We start from the raw sequence: 21,790 nt of genomic DNA on the forward strand, positions 1-21,790 counted from the left end.
GTCTACCATTTGTTATGAAAGGGGAATGTCTACTTCATGCAGAATTGTGAACTCTGGACAGTTAAATCCATTATAGGAGGAAAGCCTTTCTGTTGTCCTTCTCCTCCTGTTATACTTTGTTTTCTTCGGATGCAGTTGGGTGTGCTTTGGGAACGATTTTGTGTAGCATGGCTAAGTGTTGACTCAAAGCAATATATTTGAAATAGGAAGGTATTTGTCTACTAATAGATGCAGATAGATAATAGATAGCAAGGTTGGTAGATGACTTTTATGTTAACTAACTAGAGCCATTCTCTTCTTCTTTTAGTGGAAAATTTCTTCCCAAAATATTCAAACTCTATTTTCTACTAGCTAGCTTTCCCATTTTGTGGTACAATATTACGTTAGTCCCAAGGGAAATAATATTACTTATTCCATTAGAATCCAGGCTGAAGGCTATTGATTCCATGTATCTTTGTCGAGGTCTTCCATGTTTTTGAGCTCTATAGAAGTACTAGCCAGGGAGCTTTCAAGAGCAATATACTCATGGGAGTGTGAGATAGGGGAAAGATCCCCAGCGGAAAGTTGTGTGACAAGGTCTCTGCTGTACTCTCCTGGGTATGTTCAAATCTGTAACTTTGTTTCCTTTTCTGTCACTATACTTAACATGGCTTTGGAGAGGATCAAAACAGAGAGAATATGTGAAAACAGTGTTTGAAGTATGACATACTATACCTTATTATTATCATTAATCCTTATTATTGAATGTATTAGTTGTTCAAAGAAGAAGCAATGCTACATTTTAACCCTTTTCAAAGCTAAATGTAAATAAGGTAGCACATATTAAAAACCAGGGAGTTAAATACACAGACATCTATTTCCTGGATTCAAAGGATCACAGCACCTGGCTTTCATATTTGAGCTTTGTCCATTTTCTTAAAAAATAAGGAACACTCCATGTTGCTCCTAGTGTTTTGATAGTTTGCTTTTTATTTGAAGAATAAAATATATGTAGCTTACTAGAGCAGAACTTTAGACCCTATTCTGCAGATCCCCATATTTATTCTTATTCACATACCTTGGGGGCTTCCTGAGTTCATCTGATCTGTGTTGTATAAATCAGACCAACATGCAACGAATCCAGGCTGTTCTTTTCCGTCCCAGGTGTGAGGTAGAATTCAATAGATGGAAACAACTGCCTTCTAAAAAAATATTGTGTGTGTTTAAAGAGCATTGAGGCTAGCTTAGTCCTCACGCTGAGGTCAAGCATCATCTCATCGTGGCCTAAAGGAATGCACATCTGGCAAAATCTGAATATTTTTCCAGATACCAAAGTATGTAAGATTCCATAGTACTTCTGGAGCTGTGAGGAGATGGGAAGATATTTGTATGTGTTTTTTTCCAACTGTCACTCAGGGCCTTAGCTAAATGTTTTATTAGCTTCTCCTTCTCCCCAGACCAGCTTCACCCATTTTTTGGATGTATTATTTCTTGTATATCTTCCCCTAGCAATAGTTTGTGTGTGTGTGTGTGTGTGTGTGTGTGTGTGTGTGTGTGTGTTCATTTGTCCCCCACCAGGATCTTTCTTGCGATGGCTTCTGCTCCCTAATATCTTTTCACTTCCCCTGACTAGACTCTGCATGATATTTGAGCTTAGGTCACCCCCCTTAAGATGTAATGCTTGTGGCTGGGACAGATTCCTGGGGAAAGGAGTGGCGGGGGCGCCCACCACCTTGTTATCTTTAACATGGAAAAATTGGCTAAACTGCCTCATGGAAACACAATTTGTAGCATCAGTCGTTTCCCTGTAACAGTTTTGTTGGTTGTCTTTATTGTATAAAGAACCTTTACCCAACTGGTCTTAGTTTCATCATCAAAGTGGGGTTGGTTAAATTAATCACTCTGTGATACTAAAACATAAAAATAATTAGGCAGTCCAGGGTGAAGAAATAAAATACCTGGATCTGAAGGGAAGGAATGAATGACGTGGTGATTAATAGCATGGACTCTTTTTTTTTGGCTGCGTTGGGTCTTCGTTGCTGCACGTGGGCTTTCTCTAGTTGCAGCGAGTGGGGGCTACTCTTCGTTGCAGTGCACGGGCTTTTCATTGCAGTGGCTTCTTTTGTTGCTGAGCACGGGCTTCAGTAGTTGTAGCACGTGGGGTCAGTTGTGGTGCATGGGCCTAGTTGCTCTGCAGCATGTGGGATCTTCCCAGACTAGGGATCAAACCTGTGTCCCCTGCATTGGCAGGTGGATTCTTAACCACTGCACCACCAGGGAAGTCCCAATAGCATGGATTCTTGGTTAGTCTCTTTGAGAGAGGAAAACCTTTCTGTTATAGGACTTTGGGCAATTAAACTTTCTGAGCCACTGTTTTCTCATCTGTAATATGGATATAATCATGACTAAATTATTATGGTTTGGGTTCATGAAATGAAGCAAGGCTTTAAAGCTCTTAAAATAATGCCAAACAAATAGCAAACACTCAGTAAATTACTGTTATCATTATTCAGTTATATGAGTAGATGACTGCACATTGTGCTTTAGATTAGCCCAATTACATAAAATGACTGTTGGTATAGGAAGAAGTTGAGAAAAAGCAATAATCACCCATTTCTACCACATTCATACTGCTTATTTAGCATACTTTCCTAATGAGTTTGGTGGAGATAGCCTCTATGGCTATAAATAAGATAAATTGCTTAGATTGGTGTTTATCTCATTTACTTCCTAAATCTTTCAACACCTATAATAAAAATAATGAAAATAAAAAATAAAGGCCCATTGGGTACCTCTTGTATGTCAGTAACTGGAACCTACTTTACAAATAAATTCAAGGTGTCCATAGCTACACATCTCCAATATATTGCCCATAATAATGATTTGCTTACAACTTTTCTCCTTTCTCACGTTTTCTCTTCCACTATTTTGAGAAAATCGCACAGATAAGCTCTCTGTGTATAGGGTGCAAAGGCATGCTTCCCCCATCACTGTGAATCACAGGGCCTCCTACACTGCAGCAGGTTCTTTTTAGGCTCTACTCGAGGGCCCCAAGTTCTCAACTAGGCTTGTATCTGAAGAGGAAACAGTGCTTCATTCAAATCTTAAAGTAGAGCGCAGTGCCTCTAATCTTTCCCTACTAGGGAGGGGTAATGATCTATAAGAGAGACATGAATTGATGGAAAGAAGGGAGGGGAGTAGTAAAAGGACAAGAGAAAAACAGAAAGCATAAGCGTAAAGCTGAAGTTGGTTGTTTAGGTTTGCTTCTTTGCAGATTGAAATTTCTGAGTTGTGTGCAATGCACTTTTTTGTAAACTTAGAAGAAAACTCTGAGAGGCTTTTCACTTTTAAGGAAGAGGGGATAAAATTCTCCCTGCCTTGGTCATATCTCTCGTACTGGTGTTTCTGCAAGGAAACCATTCTCTGTCAGTTGTCTGACTCTGGAACTTTATCAGGTCAAACCCCACTGAGGACAGCAAGAGCGTTTCTATTTGCACTTTATTTTTTTTCCACTGAAAGAGAGCACTGTGAGACTATATCAGGAGTTCACTCTTTGCTGATGTTGCCAATGCAATTGGTACGTGTTACTGTTCCCCAGTGCAGAGTTCTGTCCTAAACTCTGAAATCTCACCACAACACTGACAGGATTTTTTTATTTTAAACATCTTTATTGGAGTATAATTGCTTTACAATGGTGTGTTAGTTTCTGCTTTATAACAAAGTGAATCAGCTATATGCATACATATATCCCCATATCCCCTCCCTCTTGCTTCTCCCTCCCACCCTCCCTAGCCCACCCTTCTAGGTGGTTACAAAGCACCAATCTGATCTCCCTGTGCTATGCGGCTGCTTCCCACTAGCTATCTGAGAATGGACTTGAGGACACGGGGAGGGGGAAGAGTAAGGTGGGACTGACAGGATTTTAATAGAGGACGGATTGCACTAAATATCTACTCTGTGTGGCAGCTTGTCACACTGGAATCTCATATGAATGCACAATTGAAATCCCTGTGTTATGATACGTCAGGTATTTTGTTACATCTCTACTGACAGGGAGAAAAGATGATAGTTCCCAAGAAGAAGTAGAGTTCAATTCTCTTAAATTTTATTTAGGCTCATGTGAATCATAAATCTTCTGTTCTTCATGTGTTTAGCATTAATTATTCTCAAGGAGAAAGGTCAACTTTCATTTTTACCTAATTACAAATAACTTACCTAACTACAGGATTCTAAGAAATGCAAGATGCTCTTATGGAGTCATTGGATGATTTGTTGCTATGCATGGCTAAATTACGACTTATGATGAATAAACCTTACATTTATAGCTAAACAGTCAATATAAACTTTCCCTCTACAACAAAAGAAGAAGTTCAAAAAAGCCCCAGAATACTTGATTTGGTCATTCTTTACCTGCAGGTAGGTAAGACCTAAGTCTTAATTTTAGGGACCATGTCCTCCAAATTTGCAGGCATGTTTTTCCTAAAACACATCACCAAATTTGGAAAGAACATTTAAGTCATTAGAATTCTGTTCAGAAAGCAAAGTTTTCAGATACTATCATTTTATTCCAACCGCTGAACTGAGCAAAAATTCTTTGTAAGTATCATTGTCAAAGTACCAAACAAAGACAGTGTGTTTGCTATGTAAGGAGTTTACCTGGTGGATATAGATCTACAGACCAAATCTTTTTTAAGTGACTAGCAAACACAAAACAGTAACTCTAGCCCATTTATACTATTTCTACCAGAAGAGAATTAAAAAAAATATGTGAGAGTAAATTTAGAAGGAACAACTTCATTTGGGTGTCACCTCCCTATAAATATACTCCTGGGGTAAAGTAAATACAAAGAAGACCACTTGCACAGAAAGTCTCTTCGATACCTTAACATTTAAGTTCTACTCTCCTAGCAAATTTCAGTTATCCAACATGGTGTTATCAACTATAGTCACCATGATTTACATTAGCTTCTCAAATCTTATTTATCTTATAGCTGAAAATTTGTACTCCCCACCACACCCCCAGCCCTTAGCAACCACTTTCTTCTCTGTTTCTATGAGTCTGATTATTTTTGTCTTTCCCTAGATTCCACATGTAAGTGGTACCATGTAGTATTTGTCTTTCTCTATCTGGATTATTTCACTTTGCATAATGCTCTCAAGGTCATCCATGTTATCACAGATGGTAGGATTCCTTCTTTCTGCAGCTGAATAATGTTCCAGTATACACACACATACACACATAACACACACATATATATGTCACACTTTCTTGTTCCATTCATCCATTGAAGGAGACTTAAATTGTTCCATATCTTGGCTATTGTGAATAATTCTGCAATGAACATGAGAGTGTTTTTCTCCTTGAAATGGTCATTTTTGTCCTTGAAATGGTCACTTGATTAAGTCTTTTACTGGGCCCTTAGTTATACCAGACGTCGACTCTTCATTTCAAGAAACTGAGAACATTGAGTTCAATGAAAAAAAAATCAACAAATAATAAACAAATATTCTTGAGCATTAAATATGCACAGAATATTCTTCTAGGTATTGTTGGAAATGAGAGAGAGTAAGAAAGAAACAATCTGTCCTCAAGGCACACGATCTCTCTATGGAGATAATTATTATATGTGTAGAATGATTCAATTAAAAATCTACAGCAGAAAAGATGTGAAATGCTTAGCATTTATATAACACTGAAAATGACAAAGTATCTATGAACAGCTAAGGACATGGAAGAACCGAGATGAAAGCATGAACTTAAAGGATGGATGGGGTTGATAGGGATAAAGAAAAAGAAGGAGGGCGTTTTCAGTGAAAATAACACACCAAAAGTACCGAGGGGGTCAACAGATTATTTCAGGGGGCAGCAAGGCAGGTAGCCTGCATTAAGTGAATTTTTTGTGTTAGGGAAAGATTTGGTTGGAAAGGTAAATTGTGTTCTATTGAAATACAACTTTTATTCATCAAATCTGGCACACTTTCCTATACATTTTTTATTAGCTTGGTGGTCCCAATGCTGTTGTCTAGAATTTAGGCTTACTTTGGAAAATATAAAATAGAAAGGCTAAATTATGTCACTGATGTGTGTGAAAAAGTCACAATTTCCAGGGGCATCATGGATGAATCATTCATGAATGGACAAAACTTTTCAATTTGGCTGCATTATGAAAATGTCATCATGCACAGCCTCTTTTTATATCCATGGAATTATTTTTGGAGGTAACAGTCATCTTTCAAGTAGAGCTTCTGAAAGTTTCTTGGAGAGAACGCTTCCCGATGTCTAAGATCCCTGCCTTCTAAGCACAGGAGTGGTGAGAATAAGCGGTGAATGTGGAGTCTTTATAAATCCAGATGTGTGCATATCACCTGCCTTTTGCCATGCAGTTTTATGTTATTTTAATATGGACCTTTAAAGAGAAAGAATAGGTCAAGGAATAGTGTATTACCTTTTAGAAGTGAAGGTGCGTCATTCTGAACATAAGATTGACAAGGTACTAAGAGATAAAGTTCCAATGGCACATTACCCCCAGTGTGTCCTTAGATAGCACTTAGAATTTCTTTGTCACAGCATCATCAGTAAACCAGAATTTGCGAGTTCCTTTGTAAAGATGTTAACAACATTACATCCTTAAGAGCTACTTAGCATATGAAATATAATTAGATATGTTGTAAACACAGAATACAACTTTATCGAATCTATTAAAGCCCTATTTTCTATGGATTATCTCTAGACAAAGCAAGTATGTAGCTAAAATAAAATCTATGTCAGACTTTCTAGAAAACAGCCAGTTACCAGGGCAACACAATCATATTGAGATAGGGTAAATAATTTATTTTATAAATGCTGCCAGGGCAACAGAAACTACTTATGAAATCAGTAGAGGATTGAGGGTTAGTGTACAGATAATCTATGGAACTATTTGTTCTTTTGTAGCACACTGGAATAAAATGTTTATTTTATTTATCTTTATATATGATCTTAACAGTTTTGTGAAGTACGTGGATATTCATTAAACAAATAGTAATGAACGAGTTCAAATATTGAGAGTATTTCTAAATATTCAAGGATATTATTCACTATTTCTTGCCCCTCAGAATGTCATGGGGACACCTTATTTTGCTTTAAAGATTAACCTTTGCTGGGTTAGCCCTGGAGAGCCCAGGTATTTCTACCTAGGTGGTATGTTTACAATTTAGGGTCATGGTTTATTGTGTTGACTGACTTAGGGTTTTGTTAAGCCAATAATTAAGATGCACCAGGTCGGGGGAGGGGATGTAATAGAGACAGAGTCACATATGATCTAATCAAGTATGCTTTGAAAAAAGTGACATCATTTTAGCTTCAGTAACAAATGTAAGAAGTTACACAATTTACAGTAATATTTGTCAAAATACTAATGCAAATACTAGTAAAATGCCTTCAAACTTTTCTCTTCTACTGCCTAAGAGGAATATTTACCAAAGGTAGGACTTGCACTCACATTTTCTCCCTGTTTTAATATTGTTTGCTTCTCTCTTGTTCAAACTCCCTGTTAGAAAATAAATGCTTATAGTATATTCAGCTATGGGTAGCAGGGAAAATGTATGCAAAGTGTAGAACTGGTAAAGAGGGTGGGGTTATTCATTGTGCCAGGGAGTAAAGGAGTAAGAGCAGGCTTCACAGAGGAGGTAACTCCTGAACTTGGCTTTGAAAAATAAAGGAGTTTTTCAGGCAGAGTTGTGGATGTCAGGCAGGAAGAGTATTCTAAGCAAACACCAGCTCACAGCCAAGGCTTTGGTTTATATACCACATGTTACAGCTGGTGAGCATCTGAGATGGCAAGGAATTTCCAAAGGCTACCAGGTGCCTCTAATGCTGCATCTGCCATGAACATGGCATCTGTGTGACCTTCAACAGTGATGCCACAGAAGGTGTCACTTAATCATGAATTAGGGCTGTCATATCATCCCCTTCAACACGGCATCTTCTCCTAGAGATGTGCCCACACCTCCAGACAAAGCCTTACACCAGACCTTTCACAAGCTCTCCATTCAGAGTTGAGTGAAATATGCAGGGCATGTGTTTAATATCACTTGGGTGTCATAAAATAATCACTGCACCTTCTGCATTAGGCTGCCTTAGGTCCAGTCTCTGAGCACCGCAATTGGAAGTGGGATACCCACGCTCCTCAGAGCCTGGAGAGTGCATAGTGTCTCATCACTTGACTGTCCCAAATGCTTCATTGTTTAGTTATTCAAATGATAAAGTGAGAGGGTTGATACGCTAAGAAAAAATAGCAGGACTTATATGTCTACATGAGGGGTTTTTGTTTGCCTTTTGTTTTGTTTTTCATTTCATTTTTTCTGCAGTGGAATCAATTTGGGAGGCATTTTCTAATGATGTCATCTTAGAACAGAAAATTTTTTAAAATTCCTCTTGGGAATAATTTTCAGAGTAATTTATTAATCACACAAGAAAAACAAGTTAATCAGGTAATATTCACAAAATAGATCGATAGATAGTGATGATAGATTAGATAGACAGATAGATATAGATAGATAGGAAGATACATAGATAGGTAATCGTTACTTTATCCAGAGGCATTTGACTAGTTCTTTCTCAACTGGAGTATAATTTTACTATTTGAGAGCTTATCACATATAATTCACAGTATCTCTCCCTTTTTATTTATTTTCTGGCACAGATTAGGTACTAACTAAATATTTGTTGATAGACTACACTGCATAGGCTATTTCTGCATTGACAAATATTGATACACTACAAGCAACCAGCTTCTGTTAGACAAGGACGCTGACAAAGTTTCTGAGGAAAGCAAAAGGGTGCATCCTCTTTGAATCCAAGCCTAACATTTAAGGGAAATTGATGCTGCTATCAAATTTGTCTCTGTATATTTGATTATTAAATCTTGTCATTGACAGTCAACAGGTTTGTTCAAAACAACTTAGGAAAAACACTTCTGTGTTCATAATGTAAAAGTCTAATTGCTTTTCAGTTATAGTTTTGCTTATATGAGCTTAAGCAAACTGTGTTATTCACCAAGTGTATTTGTTCCCTAATCTCTGCTCTCATCACTTTCTGGGAAATTTGGCAAGGGTTTGCAAAATTTCGTTTGTCCATTATGAAGCTCCAGAATGCAGTGTTTGCAATATATTTATGCAGTTGTTGGCCATGGGTGATCATTATAGGCAAAGGCTGTATATAGTGAAGGTGATTCTTGCCAATCTCTTCTCCATCTTCTTTTCCGTCTTAAAAACCTGAAAAATCAGTAGATCTACTTGTTAGGAAAAGCAGCAACCCTCATTTTCACTATGATATAGGAAAACACTCTTCTCAGATCAAATAAAAGAACGAATTTGGAAAAATTTGTACAGTTTGATATCTGAGCAAGTTTAGTTCTTCTACTTCCTGTGTGACCTAATTTTCTACCAGCAGATCTCTTTCTTTTGATATTGAGATTCATTTGAATAAAAATGAGATATCCACCCCCTTCCATAACCAAGAAGAATGAGTAATAAGGATTTCTACCTTGCCCACTCTTAGAAAAGAGCTGAGGTTACTTAAAATTAAAGACACACTCAAAAAGACAGTTAAGCAAAAAGGAACACATGTCATATAACAGAGGAAATAAATTTATTAAAACTTTAGGCTGTCTGTGGGTAATTTACTATAATGGAGTATTCAAATTTCATCTCGAGTTTTTAGAAGCCAAGGCCAAATGGCTAAAAAGGAAAAAAAAAAAAAACTGGTTATATTGTTTCTTTCTCTGTTAAAAGGAAACATATCATAAGGCCAGGGAGAGAATTTTTTTTCTTTTTCTGCTGCTATATTCTAGAAAAAAAATTATAATGGTATAATGTCATTTCCCAACTCAGTGTCTTAGCAGTTTTACATGCTGAGATAATAAATGTGGCCATTTAGTTTATTAACTCTCAATGAAAAACAAGCAAATGTTAACTTTCAATTTTGTGATGAAATGTCTAGAGCAGCAAAATTAAGATTTTTCAGATATATATGTTTCTCATGACCTAACTTGATACAACCGTGCCACTTAGGAAATCTAATTGGTTAGAATTGGGCTTGTTCAGTCTTTCAAATTTCCTTCACCTCAGCCAGGATTTTATGAAAATTATGCCATCTGACAGAGTATCGTCCAGATAAAGTTGTTTTTCTTCCTCATTAAAGGGGACTGCAAGATTATCTGCAGTTTGTGCCATAATTCTCAAGAACATCTTTCAGAATAGCCTGGACATACACTCAATTAAGAGCCTGTGGTTCTGTTTCTTTGAGTGTTTGAGAGGCAAATTTCACCTAAAATACTGATGGTAGGTGTGAGAACCACTGGCCATCATCACTCAGTGGCTTACGAAGTATTCATGATGTTTACTAGTACTAGGTCCTGATGTGTTGCCAAGATGAGTGAGGTGTAAAATGTAGTAAACTGAACCAACAGAATTGAATTATTTGGTATGGATTATTAGAGTATATGCATAGATTAATGATTTAGCTTCAGCCAACTCAAGCCATTGTATCTTACAGTCATTCCTCAAGTTTAGCTGACTCTGAAAACTATGCTTGAGAAATGACAGCAAAACCAGATTATCAGCAGAGAAGACAAAACGTATCTTCCTTCTAACTTTGACAGGAAGACACACAAATAGTTCTGTTGGCAATACACTATTTACATAAGACATTTTAAAAAAATTACTATGGCGCTTGTTCCTTTTTACACCACATAATGTAAGTATAGCTTCATTGTACATAATGAAAGCTAGGAACAAGGTGAGAAATCTGAAAGCAGATTTCAAGGAAGAGGATTCATCCTTATCCACGTTAAAAAGCATAGTGTGTTCTTGGCTTCTTAATTCTCATTTAACACAAAGGAAATCAGATTAATTATGAAGTTGAGCTCTGAACCGTAATCTTAAAACTTCTATTCAGAAGAGAGATTTTTTATCAAAGAGTTATCCTGAAAGCGTTTGATCAATATACATTAGTACAACTTCTGCATAACAGTAGTGTATATTAAAAATCAATCCTTACTTTTCTATAAAGCCGTCTATCTCTCAGTCTTGTATCTGGAATATTTTCAGTCAACACGAAAAAATCATTATAATGCTAAGTTTCTGTTACATGCTACATGCAGAAATCCTTAGATTCTTGTCATGCTCTAAAATTATTTCTCTAACTTCCTGAGATGCATACACAAAGTTTACTTCAAAGAATAGTTTATATTAAACATGGCATGGACTGGTGTATAGATGGATGAATACCATGAACATATTTCTGTCCACATATGCTGATCTCCACTGTAAATATTATTTCCAAAACACTGACCTATACATATAATACAAACAGGTAGATGTTTATATGACCATGTTCAAAGTCACACTTGCATGATACAAAAGAAAGACTAAACACTGTTGAAATTCATGGTATAAACTAGAATGAGAGGAGAAAGAAAGAAAGGTATGAAGGAGATGAAATAGAAAAATTGAAGAAGAGAAAGAGAATAGATATGGAGGATGCACAGGTGAAATCTGACTCTAGCTGATTTCAGCCTAGATGGCTAGGTAGAAGGTGATGTCCTTAAACTGAATTAGTGTATGTAAGAAAAGGATTAAGTTCAAGATCCGGGACACAGAGTTCCTTTGGGGCATGTTGAATTTGTGGAACCAGATAAAGGTTTTCAATATGTAGCTTTGGGCATACAAAAGTGGCAGTGATAGACTTGGGAGTCGTTCATTCCCATTGGAGAGAACAGGTGGGATTTCTAGCAATCCATTTACTTTTCACTAATAATTACCTTGCTTGATCTATGCAATAGCTCTTAGATGTAGGAATATGAAATAATATACATATGATGACATAATATCTAGTGTACTAGTCTAATGTACACTAAATCAAATGCTTGCTTATACCCCTTGCAAGCAAGATTATTTAGCAACTTACTTATACTTTTGCTTACAGCTATAATTTTAAGGCTAATCATGTATTATATCATATATGACTTTTTGTCAACCAAAGTATATGCACCTAATGTTTCCACTTCGGGAACTGACTACAGTGATAAATTGGAAAATAGAGATAGATACTTTCAATTAGAAGAAATCTTAGAGGCTATTTAATCCAACCCCCACTGAAGTTTAGGAGTTGATAAAATGGTTTGAAAAATCGTCATACAAGACTGTTTTATTCCAATTCCATGTAACAGTTTGGGAAGGTATTTTTCATTAAATCACCTTTCCTCTGTAGCCAGCAATCCAGCATGAGGAAAATCGACAAAATTTGAAAAGCACAGAAGCAATCCCCTGCCTGGTACAAACCAAGGAAGCAATCAACCCTTTGCCAAACATCCAAAGGGGCCTCTGTATATTTAGATTTATTTATCTCATTGTTAGTCATTGTGAATGTAGGAAATCTATAAACTCTAAACTACTACCATTGGAGGGTCTTACCGCTTTTAGCATCGGATGGTCTTTCTTTATGTTCCTGAAAATGTTTCATTTCTTTTGCTTTATTGACAAGATTAGATTAATTCAGGCTTTTCTGGATTATCCTATCCTTAGCCCTGGGGGTTTTCAACTGTAGTTTTCTCTGACATTATGCTTGATGCTGGTAATAAGAACCGCTTTTACTGATCATAAAAGCATGAGCTCAGAGTGACTCAATAATTCCAGCGTTCCAAATGGCCAACTTGAAAGGACACAGAAGGGGGTTGTGAGAGCTAAGTTATTGAAGAACATCATATTTTTCTGTGGGATTTTTCCATGCCCTGATGATTTCATACATGCTGTTCCTTGGGCTTTTCTCTCCTCCCTATTTGACATTTTAAAGAGTAGAAAGTTTAAAGTACATTTCTTAAGAATCCCTAGCATATGTCCATATCAGTTGACAGTGTTTACAAATCAGATTGTGGCTCAAAGATTTAACTTTCCTTCATGTCTTTTTCTCAAAATAAGGTTCAGTCTGAAATTGGCAAGAGTGATGATTCATTGGCAGCCAATCAGCAGGAGGGTCCTTTAGTGGAATATTATGTGAAATACAACAGGATTAAATGTTTCACATATAAACCTTTCGTCTCTGTACCATCTAATTACTGACATCGGAACCGGTGTCTAAGATTTTGTCAGTTTTTTTTCCTTTCATAATTCTAATAAGAACAACAGTAAAACAAGAGACTCTCAATTTTGCATCTGGAATAAACATCTAATGCAAGAACATGCAGCTTCAGCCTTTTCTCTTGAGATAGATTAGAATATATCTCCAGTACTTCATGATTCTGGTTTGCCTGGTTCAACAAGGCTGCCCTGTTAGTTGCAATCACCCTTGCTTATGAAGTTATATAGACAGTACCACGTAAATCAGAATGGTCCAATCGTTTGATCCTGTCCATTTCTATTACACATGGCCAGGCATATGATGAGAAGTGTTTTGGCTGACACAGTTTCTTCTTACAACTGTCCTAGAAAATGAAATAAATTGTTACAGCATTGATTTCCTAGCAGAGTCAAAGTTATGTAAGAAGGAAAGTCCTGCTTTTACTTATATTCCTTTACTCTCTGATCTTTTTCTCTCCTTCCTTCTCTCTTCATTTACTTTTGATCTGATACAGATTAAATTCATTAGACAATTACTAAATCTCATCACACTTTTGTTTAAGGTATATTTTCTCTTCTTGATTTTACTAAGTTTAATAAACTCCAGTGAGTATCTATTAGAGATCATATACTTTTTTTCACTTTGAATGATTAAACTTCCTCAAAAATCATGATTTTTGAACCTATCTGAAAGTGGTTGGATATCCCTTGTATTGCTTTCATTTGAAAACTTGTTTATTGATTGTTCAGGAGAAACACATGTTTGTCTTAAAGTAGGCTTTTCATTATCACATGTCTAACTAAAATTGTGATAGAACATCATAAGTGCAAACGAATCAAAAACATGTAGATTATAATTCCATTAAAATATTGTGCATTTGAAAATTAAGGAGATTCCTTAGGGAAAGAACATGTGTTTTAAATTTTATTAATCTCCTGATATGTAAGAATCCTCCAAAGAAACATTCAAGGGCTTCAGATTATAATTATTGTGTAATTAATAAACTTCTGGAACAGTCCCAGTAGAATCAAGAAAACTTCTGTTGCCTGTATCTTGGAATAATAACAGCAATGAAAAAGTAGATACTCCTTACCCAGTCTTTCCTTTTGTAACACTAAAGATGCTAGATTTCTTTTAAGGCAGTAAACTTACTGGAAAATCAAACCAGAATCATTTATCCATCCATGTATTCATTCATTCAACAAACATTTATCAGGTGTCTGCTTTGCACTTGGAATGCAGAAGTGAACCTAAAAGAGATTTTTTCCCAAATGGAACGTACATTCTAGCAGGAAAAAATTAATTAAATAACAAAGAATATGCTAAGCAACGATGTTAAATATTCGAGGCCAGATTTTGATGAAATTATCAAGAAGGTATGATTTGTCTTTGGGAATCTCAGCCATTTATTTTCAACACCCGCTCCACCCCCAACCCCACCATGATGCCCTTTCTTCAAGACACTTAGATATTCCAAAAGCTCATTCTTTCTCTCTTTTGCTTTTTTATTTAAATAATATTTATAGAGAACTGACTATGTGCCAGACACTGTTTGCTGTTCCATGTTCATGCCTACAATGCAGGGTGAACAGGTGTGGTCCCTGCCCCCGTGAAACTTAAAGTGTGTCTGGGAAGAAAGAGAGAAATCAAATGAGTGTCTTAAGGAACATGAAAATAAGCTGGTTATAAATCCTATTAAAGAAAGATTTATGAGATTCTGGTTGTATCTATCAGTGGGCACTGACTCTGTGTGTGTGTGTGTGTGTGTGTGTGTGTGTGTGTGTGTGTGTGTGTGTCTGTCTGTCTGTCTGGTGGAAGCCAAGAGAGGGACGATGGGAAACGTAAAACAGCCTTTCAGGCCAACTAAATAGAGTGTATGCTTCTTTCAAAGCCTTTTCCGAAGAATTCAATTTGGTTATTAGCATCTTAGTGTGGATGAGGTTATCAGTAGGCTTGGGTATGCGCATTTTTTTCTATCACTACATAAATGAAAAGTTTAACTCCCTAGAAAATTCCAGGCATCAGCATACAAGTGCATTGGTCCTTGGATTTAGAATTTCCAATCTCTGAAATAATGCCCTCCCTGTTCAGTTTCCATAGAAGTCCTTTGCTCTGTCTTCTTATGAGGTTTTTTATGATATTACATGTTATCACAAAAGATAAACCTGAATATTATAGAATAATGTTTTTATGGATGAAGAAAGTGAGGCTCAGAGAGGTTAATTGACTTTTCTAATATCACACAAGTTGCTGGCAGAGCTGGGACAGGTATATTTCAATCCAGTTAACACCAATTCTATTTCATTACATCTGGCTTGATTCTTCATTAAATTTTTATATTTCAGGTTATATAATTTAACCCAGAGTAAATCAAGTTGACAGATTAATAAAAAAAATTGTGATTGGGTCCTTCTCTACATAGAACATGAAATACTAGTAATTATGCCCATTAATGCCAAATAGATTAGCATAAGAAGTAAGAAATTTTTAATCTTTTAGCTGTCCCATCATTACATTTTAAGTGGAAAAGAGTTCATATAATTTAGTTAAAAGTTTTTATTTTGACAGGCACCTTCATCCAAATACATATCATCATCATGTAATGCTTTTTGTCTTAAAACTATATAATGCTAGATGATATGCCTGAGGTCAATTTTTCTTAATTTTAGTCTGCATAATCATTGGAAATGGCTCATATTAACATAAATATTGTAGATATTTCAGCTTATCAATTTAAAGACCCTTTTTGCATCTTAAAAGAGGTAGATTAGATAAAGCACATAATAGAGAAAATATCATGAAAGCACAATACCAAAAAATGTGTTACTGAATTTTCTTTAAGCCTATGTTAACTAGAGCACTGTCTGAAACTATGTGCTAAAATTCTTTATAATTTCTCCACACAGAAGATAGCTTATTACTGAAGCACCATAAGTAATCTGAGAATTGTATAATAATTTTGCTTTAATTTTGTTTTGAAGACCAGACTCTTACTTTTTTCAAAATCCCACATATTAATTCAAAAAGATCAAGGAGTTCTGAATTAAACTCAAATCGAATAATTTCTTCTAAGGTAATGATATTTTGTTAAATTACTTATATTAGGTTCTATTTTATAAAGTAAAAACAATAAATCATTAAAAATAAAACCAAAAAAGAAGTTCCTTTTTTTTTGTCTTTTCATACAAGCTCACATTTTTTTTTAATGAGAAAAGTAATTATTAGTAAACATGGACTATCTCCTACAGTTTTTAGGTTTTTTCCTAATTCATTTTTAAAATGACTTAGGAAGTTTTGCTAAAAATCCTACATTCATGTAATGTCATTGAGAATAATTTGCCAAACACAGAAGTTTTAAAACTACAGAAACGAACTCAGCAAGTTTCATTGACCTTTTTCTGACTCACCAAAGATGAAAGACAAAGAAGGGGACCAGCTCACTCCTTTGGGGAAAGTCAATATTGGATTTGCATGAGGATTGCAAACTCTCTTCCAGGAAGTCAGGGACAGCTAAAGTAAAGGACCAGAGAAAGGCAGAATTTCTCAAAGAAGAAAAAAAGGAAAGAAGCTTTCATGGAGAGGGGGAGGGGTGGGGAATGCAGTTCTCAAAACTGTAGAACCTCTAATTCAATTCATGCAGACTATCACAGCACCCTCCTACACAAGTGAGTGTGATGCCTGCAAGCAAGTTTGTGGCATCAATAATTTCTGCAGTTGCTAATTCTACTTAATAACTTTTTCAACTGTCCATCTACCTTTTCATTGTAATTCCCTGTCTCTTCGTAATTATAATCACAATGTTCAGGTTTTGGATGCAATTTTATTTTAATACTGTGGATGCCTCCATGGAGCAGGCTTAGGGGATCCCTCCCAGAACCAGATTCAGGGGCCAGCAATTCTAGAGAGCTGCAGGCATTCTAGAAAGCTCCATGCAGGCCCCGCTGCACAGTGCCAAAGCCATTGCCTGAAACAGCTGTACCAGCTTCTTTTAAACTCTGTGGACTGTCAACTTTTCTGCCACTACATCTTGGAATTTTGTTCTCACATTTTCCACCCAGTGACCTCCCTGCTTCTCCCCACTTCAGATTCTAAGAAAAAGATTGTGGACTAATATGGTTGATTTGACATGATTTTAGAGTGTTAGCCCTAGCACTCCTCAGAAAGCTTGTTTCTTCCATTACTGACTGACTTTTTTAGCATACCTGTATGGAAAATGTCCCACTACCTCTGGGGGTCTGATTCATGAAATTTGATCATGCATAGCAGTAACAAGAAGCAAGATTTCCATTGACCTGCTGAAAATGAGCCACATAGGTTAAAAATCAAATCAGATCCAAAAAGGTAAATGAGACCAAAAAAGAAAGGAAGGAAGGAAGGGAGGGAGGAAGGAAGGAAGAAGGAAAGAAGGAAAGTTGGACTGTCCTTTGCTTTTTGCTGATAAGTTTTGGCATTTGAAATGGACCTTCTTTTCTGTGTCTGAGCAGACTCATTTATACTTTGGCTTTTGAAATTTTATGACAGGAGTAAATTGACAAATATGATTACTGGTCTTCACAGTTTAGGTGTTAAAAGAATGCCAAATTAAACATTGCATTTTGCTGTTGTTTTCAAAAAGAATGGTGAATCAAAAACAGTTCTCTCTCCTTTTCTGAAATTTTTGCAGGCTACCTTCTTGCAGACTAGCTTCATCCCAAAAATACCTTGAAAAGGTCATTTTACCCATTTGAGTCCACAATAGAGCTATAGGACGTAGTATGGGGTGAAATAATCTCTTCTTATCTGTATACAGTCTTGGAATATAATTTTTATTTTTAGCTTTGATCATTGATTTCCTGAGTCATAAAGTCCCCAGATGAATGTTTTATCAGAGAAATAGTTGTTTTAAAAGCCACAGAAACTATTACGAACCAATGATGTTTAATGATTTTTGTTTGAATTTTATACATTGTGTAGAAATAATTTTTTAAAAGTTAGGCCTACACCAAGACCACTGGATATTAATATTTGTTAGGCCTATCCTATGAGAAAACCACTGAATTATAATTAGATTTGGGTTTTTGAAAAAATTTTATAAAATGCCCACCATAGTCAGAATAGGTAGGTGTGGGGTAGTCATGCTTGCTATTCCATTACCATGCAAATACTAAAAGCTATCAATTGAATAGTTGTTTCTGGGGTGCAGGCAAAATTCTTAGGAGGAATAACACAATACAATATTACCAGTCAATTAACGATGGGCATTAATGAAAGAGCTAAGTGAGCTATGATTGACAATAGAAATGAACACATCTGAAATTACCACCAACTCTTCTTCAGGGATGAGCCATCCATCCTGAGAAACCTCAGCCTTTAAGGGCATTTTTGACCCTGATAACTAAGATAAACATGGAGTTATTTTTAGACACACTCTACTGTGTGTCTAATCTATAATTCTCTCCCATTTTTTAGAGCTCTTTCCTTCTCACATTCAGCCTGGTGCTCGGTGATCTCAGACTGTTTCCTAAGGACCCGTGGCCTCCTGCTGTAGAAAAACCTCCAGGCTTTCTCAGCCTGGGTAATGCCTTAACTTATAGGGGAGACACACATCCTGGGCCTCACCTTGAGTGTTAGCAAACAGTCAGCCAACACTGTAGACAAACTGAAGACAGAAATTGATATTGGTATTGCCAATGATGCTTACCTCTCTGAGAAATTGTAATGTCCTTGATCGCTTTGTCCGCATTACGTTTTTGAAACTTGGTTTTTCTTACATTTCATTAAAGTTATTTACTAAACACTAAGTTTTTTCAGGGCAAGACATAAGAGTACCTCAGTAAGTATTAGTGAATGAATCGATTAATTAATGTTCTTGTTCCTAAACTCTAAATATCACCAAAATATCTTTTAAAAAGTTATTAAGGTCCTAACACTGCAGACATTTTGGCATATATACTGTAATTTAAGCAGTCCCCTCAATATCAGGAAGTGATATGATTCTCATACTAAAAGTTTTGCTTTGTCAGTTTCAAGCAAGCCAACACAGACTTCTTAAAAAGCATAATAATTTTTGTTCCTAAAATATATTCTAATATTGGAGTGTAACTCTGCCACAGAGCAATTCAAGTTAATTGTCTGTCCATTTAAGAAATGATACCGTCTTTTCACAGTATTTCAAAGACTTGGATGAGTTGGGGTGTAAACATTTCCTCATGGGAACTTTATACAATCAAAGAAAAGAAATGAATGACTGATATGTACCTAGGCTAATTGAAGTGGTTCTGAGTCAACCAGATGTTTTCAGCTGAACTATGCCCACAGATGCTATTGCTTCATTATTCCTTAATCTGGGGATTACCCCAATTGGCTAGCCTGGTGACATTTGAGTGTTTCCAATAAGCTTTCCTCTCTTTTGTAACAAACTTTGTAAAGGGCTCTTATCTGGAGCCGGCCTATCTCCTGCCCTGGAAATGTTTTGAAGGAAGTTATCAGGGATGTTTGTTTTTCCTGCTCTTGGATGTGGTCTTTGGTGAGGTCAGAAGAACGGAATGAGTGTTGCCACAGATGACACTGGGGCTGTTTCCACAGCTGGCTGCAGAGAGGGGGTGGGCAGACCCTCACAGATGAGTTAGCATGTGGAGGTAGATGATAGAAAACATCTGTCACAACGGGAATGAGCAAAAACAAGGTCCCTTTGAAGATTGCCTTTGAATGATGAGGTGGGGGCTCTGCCTCCGTAGTGGAAATGAAGGATGTAGTTGTTGGCAGGCAGATGGCTTCGGGCCTGCTCTTGCATGAAATAAAGCAAACGTACGTGTTGAAAACTCCTGAGTAGTCAAATTGCCTGATTTTGCCAAACATTTATTTCCCCACCTATCGCACACACAATCTATGAGAAAGAGAAGGCGTGCCAAAAGAAAGGTGGGAGTAAATCTAGGAGGAAAAACTGGTTATGAATACTTTCTCTTGAATAACTTTAAAACAATAGTATAATTTTAGCTGGTGGTCAAAAAGTCAGAAAGATCCTTTTTGCTATAAGTTTATTTTAATGTATTTGCAGCCCCATGTTATCTTTTACAGAAGTTTTGAAAAGTAATATAAAGATGGTATATCATCAAGGCCCTAAGATGATAAACACTTCAAAATTTGAATACCAGTTAGTATATATAAAGACATATCTGTTTTCCTTCAGGGAGCAGTAGGAAATAATAAAACAAAAAAATTGGTGAACTATTTTTAAAAGAATAATGCTAGTTTATTTTCTCACCCCTGCTACCTTCAAAAATAAATTAAATACAGGCTTCCCTGGTGGCGCAGTGGTTGAGAGTTCGCCTACCGATGCAGGGGACACAGGTTCGTGCCCCGGTCTGGGAAGATCCCACATGCTGCGGAGAGGCTGGGCCCATGAGCCATGGCCGCTGAGCCTGCGCTTCCGGAGCCTGTGCTCCGCAACGGGAGAGGCCACAACAGTGAGAGGCCCGCGTACGGCAAAAAAAAAAAATTAATTAATTAATTAATTAATTAATTAAATACAATGAAATTAGCATGTTTTTATTTCCTAAATAAAGTTGCTATAGAAAGACAAATTCTGACAATAGATTAGTCTGATAGCAAATAAATGCTGATGATTAGCAGATAAGAAATTTCTAGATCGCTTGTAACGTGACCCAAAGAGGTGCGACTGCCACTATCCCCCAAAACCACATTGCTGCAAACCATGAATTCATGCTGCTTCCGCCCCTGCCTGGATTGCAAAATGGATGCCACAGGCCCTGGCCACTTCTCATTCGTCATCATCTTCAAAATCTAAGTCCTTCACAGGTACTTCTGTCTAACACTAGTCATATATCTACATCTTACAGCGAGGGAGTCTAGGAAATGTAGTGTTTTGGGTTTTTTTTTTTCAATTCTATATTGAAAAGGCAGGATTCACTTTGGGGGAAACTAATAATATGCCAAGAGTATTAAAAAACAAATCTCTCCAGCCGTGACTGACGGAGGCACCACAGGAAGTAGCTGGATTAAGCCAATGAGGGATAACCTAGCTAGTAGCCCTGAACAGAAGAGAGAGGATCTGGAGACATTTATGATGTGGGATTGGCAAGACTTGACTGTGGTATTGCTATGTGTGATGAGGGAAAAGAAGGCAAGGATGGCTTCGAATTTTACGTATTATTCCAAGAATGGAACAGAGGAGAAAGAATATGCTCTGAGGATAGACAGAGAAAGAGAATGTTCAAAATGGGACATGGTAGTTTTGAGGTGCCTGAGATTCTAGGTTCAGTGAGCAGCTGGAAACTTGGGTTAAGAGTTCAGAAAAAAGGCCAAGACAACAAAGAACTTTTCAAAAACTTTCATTTTTAAACTACCTTTAGACTAATTCCATAAGGACCTAGCAAGTAGTAATATTTTGGAATTTTACTTCTGACACCTAACCCCTTGTATGTAGTTGTGATATGTACATAGATGCTGACTCACTACTTTACAAGGCCTTTAGCATCTCTTCCAACACTTGCCTGCAATAGCCATTTCAAACTCATCAGTGGACAAGACATTATTTGGAGAGAAATGGAGGTTTCAGTTTGAGGGTTTTGCCATGCAAATATGTCCTGAGAAAAGAAAGGAAATTGTTTTGGAGAGGAGATTGTATGGATAAAGGCAGAAACCCTGTGGAGACTATTGAGGAGATGAACTAAATATTACTGGCTGTTCGTGGTTATAACATATTTGCAGGAG

At 36.6% G+C, this 21,790-nt stretch overlaps 1 protein-coding gene across 6 annotated transcripts in view; it reads left to right on the forward strand.

Moving 5' to 3' along the window:
- RBMS3 (RNA binding motif single stranded interacting protein 3) overlaps positions 1 to 21,790 on the forward strand; it is a gene marked incomplete at its 3' end in the record, with an annotated part of 699,823 nt that overhangs the window by 611,242 nt on the left and 66,791 nt on the right. The gene's annotated exons all lie outside the window — the stretch shown is intronic.

This window comes from Grampus griseus (genome assembly GCF_964374135.1).
Source record: "Grampus griseus genome assembly, chromosome: 10".
In the NCBI taxonomy this organism is placed as follows: Eukaryota; Metazoa; Chordata; class Mammalia; order Artiodactyla; family Delphinidae; genus Grampus; species Grampus griseus.